Below are 6,760 nucleotides of genomic sequence, written 5' to 3' on the forward strand. Positions count from 1 at the left end.
TGTATAGATACTCAAAGGGGGTATGTAACACCCAAACCCGTATAATAATACCTATACAGATTATAGATGTCACTCGAATTTTGAAAACCATTTTCTTTTCAAATGTGATTTAAAATTGATTTTCTTAAAATGATATTATCAAAATTATCATATCATATGAATTATGATTTGTTATAACAAATTTAAGGCAAAAGATTTTATTATTATTTTTATTTGAATAGTGATGAACAGTGATAGTTTAGTATATAACTTTTTATCTTTAAGTATTTCAAGCACAATACGAAGATAAACATCATGCTCTATCTTTGTATTCAAGTATACCAGAATGTCATCAATACAGACACCTCAAATTAATCCATGTAAAATTGAAATACTCGATTCATCAAATACATGAATATTGCCATAGCGTTTTTCAAACCAAACGACATTACTACGAACTCGTAGTGTCTAAACTGTGTTCTGAAAACTATCTTTCGAACATCTTCCTCTTTAATATTTAACTGGTGATATCCAATTTGAATATCAATTTTAGGAAAATTGTTGCTCCTTTCTGACGCCATCTGAGCTCCAATCGTAAAATTCTGACGCCATCTGAAAACCCCTTTCTTCAAGCTCAATTCTGACGCCATCTGAGCTCCAATCGTAAAATTAAAATCACCATCGTGTTCATCTTCAACCCGTGAACAAAACCAAGTAAACCAATTATAGCGAAACGCTGTCAAACGACGTGAATTTCGAGTCAAAGTCTCGACGTTTTTTTAGCACCACCGCCGAGAAAATCTTAAATTCATCTCCGATCGTTGATCGGTTTTCGACACCTCCCGCACCATCGTGTTCATTGTGTCATTCCGAGTCTGATGGTGTCCTCCTTGTCTCCGTAGGCGACGGCGCGTGAGGGAGGTGAAGCGGTCAAAGTTTCGATCGAGTTGAAATTGAGCTCTTTACCGTTCAAAAATTTGAATCGAGGTTGGTAAGTGACTCAAAATTGCTTAAAATAATTTTTGGAAAATTTTGCAGGATTTTTTGGAGATTGGAGGAGGTCTCATGCGCCCCCACGTATTGTCCCTGCGCGTGGGGAAAGATGCGAACGGCTGGGTGATGTTGTGATCGGCTTAACCGGTCTGACCCGACCCGTTGACCTGACTCAGTGATATTTTGGGAATTATTTTGAAAAAGGTGATATTTTGGGAATTATTTTGAAAAGTGATATTTTGGGTATTATTTTGAAAAATGAGACATTTTGGGAATTTTTTTAAAAATAGTGACATTCTGGTAATTACTTTTAAACAATGACATTCTGGGAATTATTTATAAAATGGTGATATTTTGATAATTATTTTTAATAAAGGTGATATTTTTGTAATTTTCGAATCTATTGAACCCCTTTGACCATAACTTTGACCAGCTTTAAACGGCCATTAAACGACCTTTTATTTTGTTAGAGTATGCTTATTCTGACATTTTCCGACGTGCCGAATTCATTTTCGAAGTCTGTTTTACCAAATTCGAACCCGAAGGCCTCCAAATCATCAGTCAAACCCGTCGACTTTGATTTTGATCAAGAATTTGAATTTTCGAAAAGTCATACTTTATGTTATTCGACGCCCTGGTTCCGATTCCGCACTTCGTTTGGTCAAATTAAGACTCGAAAGCCTTCAAATTGATAGTCAAACCTGAAAAATGCTTATGTACTAAATAATTAAAGCTTTAAATGGTTGAGTAACACTTGAGTTTGATAAATTAATAATGTTTGAAGGTACAAGAGACTCTCCTGACCGTTCGACAGCTCGACCCAGCTCCTCTAAATCAGTTAAGCCGCGTGTGCCAATATTCACCCGTAAGACCCGTAAATCTTATGATTTCAGAAATTAATTTTGTTACCCATTAGTAATATAGTGTTATTATGGATTAGGTTCGAAAACAGTAGCAGAGCGTGGCGAGACCAGCAATCACTATATCTACTATTTGAACCTATTGTCGAGGTGTGTTCCCTGTGTACTACTTGATTGTTTTATATGTTTTGAAATATGGTCTATTGAAAGCTATGGTTTAATGTTTTATTAATCCACCTATTTACTGGTGATGGTTTATAGAATATGACTGATATATGATTATTGTTTTTCATTGGTATATGATAATATTGATTATGGAATTATGGAAATTATGAAATACTGATTTTGGGTTGGATTGCATTACGGAGGTACAGCTTTGATCAAGCTGGTAAACCTTATTGACCTAATGTGACTCTTCGGTAGGCTCACGGGTCTCAAGATGCTTCATTAGGTTGGTTCCCTTTGCTGTGTTCTTAGGGTAAGCTCTACGGACTTACGGACTTAAGGATATAGGCCCGAAAGCCTATCTTTAGGTTGGCTTCCTTTCTGTTATGTGCTTAAGGTAAGCCCTATGGACGCAGTTCTGGGGAATTGCGCATGGTGTACAAGAGAAGGGTTTTAAATTACGAGTTTCAAAAGTTAAACTTCATTATGGTTTGATGATGAATTTCTGAACTATTACTCATTTACTGTACCTACTATGATTTTACTGTACTATTGGGACACACTGAGCCTAGCTCACTTTTCGAAAATATTTTCCCCTTTCAGATACTGTTGGTTAGATACTCGGATCAAGGACTTGGAGGATCAACATATCTCTTGAAGTATATCGTATTGTAATGTTTTATCTTTTAAGTTGACTCTATTATGGTAACATGGGCCTTATTTTAAAAGTATTGGATTTTATAATGAGTACTCCTTTGCTAATTATATTGGTTTATTGAAATTGGATGTTTAAGACATGTTTTAATTAACTTGTTATTTTTCTCATAATTATGAGTTGGTTTTTTTATAGTATAATTTATTATAATTTCATAAATATCATTTATAAATATGATTTTACGTTGATAGAATAACGGTTTCAGAAAAATGTCTTTAAGAATCATGAACGTGATCCACTAGACTTAGTCGAAATGCATATGCCGGGTCTAGGGGGTTACATTTAATTGGTATCAGAGCTTTTGGTTTTTAAACCTCGGACTGTTTATGAGTCCAAATTGAAAATACGGTTTTGAAATATTTTACAAAATAATTTGCTAAGGCCATGTCTCAAAGTTTTTACGGTTTTAATTGTGTTAGATACTCGAAGTGCTTATCTAACCCTAAGTTTTATCTTCTGTAGTAAACAAGAGATCTACCAAAATGAGTGCTAGATGTGGACGTCGAACTAGCCGTGGACGAGGTCGAATGGCTAGATTTGCAGACCCAATCGATGAGATTCGAGTAGATCCCCCGCCTCCGACAGGTGATCCTGCTCCTGTGACCCCGACGAATTTGCCTCTTGCCGCTGGTATTGGCATGACTACACCGATCATAGGAGCGACTGATATTGAGCCTGATTCTACCAGAGTTGCACCTGATGAGACTTTTGGTAGAAAATTTCTACAGTTGATTCAGGGAGCGGTCAGAGCTGCTGGTGTTAGATCCGAGGTGCCTATTTCTCAGACTCTGATTGCCAATAGAGTCAGAACTTTTGGAGGATAGATTGGTGGACCTCCTACTGAAGTGGAAGATTGGCTCCAGGATACAGAAAGATGCATGGATCAGTTGGGTTTGGATCCAACTAAGAGATATCTGGGTGTAGTAGCGATGTTAGATGGCAATGCCCACACCTGGTGGGAGTCAGTAGTCAGAAGTGTTTCGGCTGATCGTCTGACTTGGGATTTCTTTAAGGAATGCTTTAGGAGCCGTTTTCTAGGAGAGCGTTACTTAGCTCAGAGACGACAGTAGTTCCAGGACCTGGTACAGGGAGACATGACCGTTTCTGAGTAAGAGATCGAGTTCTTGAAGCTGCTAAAGTATGGATTCAGTATGGTACCTACTGAGAGAGATCGATGCCATAAATTTGCTCTCGGACTCAGATATGAGCTACGTAGGCAAGTTGTTACCCATCAAGATGAGATTTGTGATGTGCTGGTGGGCAGAGCGAATGATGCTAAGGAGGTAGAGACCTTAGCTCCAACAAGATATCGTGTTGATCAATAGGCCTGGGAAATTTTATGGCCCGAACGAGTTCTCTGCACGTCCTGGAAAGAAGACTCGTACTTCAGGTCCTTTGAGAAGCAATACCAGTTCTAGGCATGCAGTATCTTCACCTTCAGTTATCAGTCAAGGTAGTTTCTCATCGTTTTATTATGGGCCCCTATATGAGTATTTTGGTAGTCGACACAGAGGAGAATGTCGTAAGAAGATGGGACTTTGTTACCAGTGTGGATCCAGTGGTCATTTCCGGAGGGATTGCCCACAGTTAGTTTCAACTGAGAGGACAACTAACCAGACTCCTACGCGTTCCCAGGCATCAGTTCAGACTCCAGCCAGAGGTCGTAGTCGGGGAAGACCTTCCGGATCAGCATCCAGAACAGATAGTAGAGCCCGACCTCAGCAGAATAGAGAGCTAAAAGTTTCTGAGGCTAGACAGCCAGCGTTGTTTTATGCCACTATACGTGGGAATGACAGAGATGAGCCTGAGGTTATTGCAGGTACATTTACTATATATTCTATTACATACTTTGTATTACTGGACAATGGCTCCACCCACTCATATGTATCGAGTTCAGTATCTCGAAATCTTTGGATTTCGATCGAGAACACTGATAATACTATTACAGTTACGAGTCCAGTAGGACAGGCAGTATTAGTGAATAAAGTATTTCGGCATTGTCCTCTTGAGGTTCAGGGAGAAATTTTTCTCGCTGATCTTATGGAGCTTCCTTTAGAGGAGTTTGATCTAATTCTTGGGATGGAATGGTTGAATAACACAAGGTAAATCTGGATTGGGAATACAAGCGAGCTACTCTGAAGATTTCAGATGGTCGGACTGTTATGTTAATTGGTGAACGGTGTGGCTATCTCTTCAATATTGTTTCAGCTATGGAAATTGATCGTATGATCAGGAAAAGGTATGAGACTTTTATTGCCTGTATTCTGAACACTAAAGGTTCCTTGTCCACGATCGAGGAGATTCGTACAATTAGTGAGTTTCCTGATGTTTTTCCGGAGAAGTTGCCTGGGTTACCTCCTGATAGAGAGGTAGAGTTCGAGATTGAGACTTATCCGGGATCTTCACCTATTTCTATGGCACCTTATCGCATGGCTCCAAAAGAACTTAAGGAGTTGAATGTCCAATTGAAAGAATTATTCGATCGAGGATTTATTCGGCATAGTACCTCACCCTGGGGAGCTCCAGTTTTGTTTGTGAAAAAGAAGGATGGGTCGCTAAGGCTATGTATTGACTATCAGAAGTTGAACAAGATGACGGTCAAGAATAAGTACCCATTACCCAGGATTGACGACTTATTTGATCAGTTGCGAGGAGCTATTGTATTATTTAAGATTGATCTTCGTTCGGAGTATTACCAATTGAAAGTTAAAGGGTTCGATGTTGCAAAAATGACCATTCGCACTAGATATGGTCATTATGAATTCTTAGTAATGCCTTTTGGTTTGACAAACGCTCCCGCAGCTTTCATGGATTTGATGAATCGTGTGTTCCGACCATATTTGGATCAATTTATGGTTGTCTTTATTGATGATATTCTGGTTTATTCTCGGACAGAAACAGAGCATGAAGAGCATTTGAAGATTGTTATGCGGACCTTGAGAGAGCATCGACTATATGCCAAACTAAGAAAGTGTGAGTTTTGGCTTCAAGAAGTGTCGTTTTTGGGGCACATTATTTATGCTCGAGGTATTCAAGTCGATCCAAGCAAGATCGAGGCTATTGTGAATTGGAAACGACCCAAGAACGTCTCTGAGATTCGTAGTTTCTTGGGCTTTGCTGGATATTATCGACGTTTTGTCGAGGGCTTCTCGATTATTGCTGCTCCTTTGACAAAGCTGTTAAGGAAGATCGTGCCGTTTGATTGGGTCGAGGCACAACAGGACAACTTTGAGAAATTAAAAGAGGTTTTGACTCAAGCACCAGTGTTGATTCAACCAGAGTCCGAGAAGGATTTTACAGTGTATAGTGATGCTTCACATTCAGGACTTGGTTGTGTTCTAATGCAGGAGGCTAAGGTAGTGGCTTATGCGTCACGTAAACTGCGGCCGCATGAGTGTAATTATCCTACTCATGATTTGGAGTTAGCAGTAGTGATATTTACCTTGAAGATTTGGAGACACTATCTTTATGGAAAGAAGTGTTATATTTTCACTGATCATAAGAGCTTAAAGTATCTTCTGACCCAGAAGGAGCTTAATTTGAGACAACGGCACTGGCTAGAGCTTCTAAAGGATTATGATTGTGTGATTGATTATCACCCTGGTAAAGCTAACATTGTGGCGGATACTTTGAGTCGAAAGGTGGTATCGGAGTTAAGGTCTTTAATGGCCAGGATGAATTTATATGACGATGGCACTTTGTTAGTAGAATTACAAGTTAAGCTTGATGAAATTAAAGTTAATAAGCCCCTTGATAGCTTATCCATCTTTAAGCAAATAGAGCAGGCGATAAGCTCAGATTACGCCCTTGATCAGGATGAAGTTTTATGCTTTAAGGGTCGATATTGTGTGCCTGATGATTCTGAGTTTAGGCAGATTATTATTAATGAGGCTCACAGTAGTCCATATGCTATGCACCTCGGTGGAGATAAGATGTACATGAATTTGAGAGAGAGGTATCATTGGGTCGGTATGGAGAAGGACATCTCAGATTTTGTGGCTAAGTGTTTGACTTGTCAGCAAGTTAAAGCAAAACATCAACATCCATC

Source organism: Hibiscus syriacus, unplaced genomic scaffold, assembly GCF_006381635.1.
Source record: "Hibiscus syriacus cultivar Baekdansim isolate YM2019G1 unplaced genomic scaffold, ASM638163v2 tig00111330_pilon, whole genome shotgun sequence".
NCBI classification, from domain to species: domain Eukaryota; kingdom Viridiplantae; phylum Streptophyta; class Magnoliopsida; order Malvales; family Malvaceae; genus Hibiscus; species Hibiscus syriacus.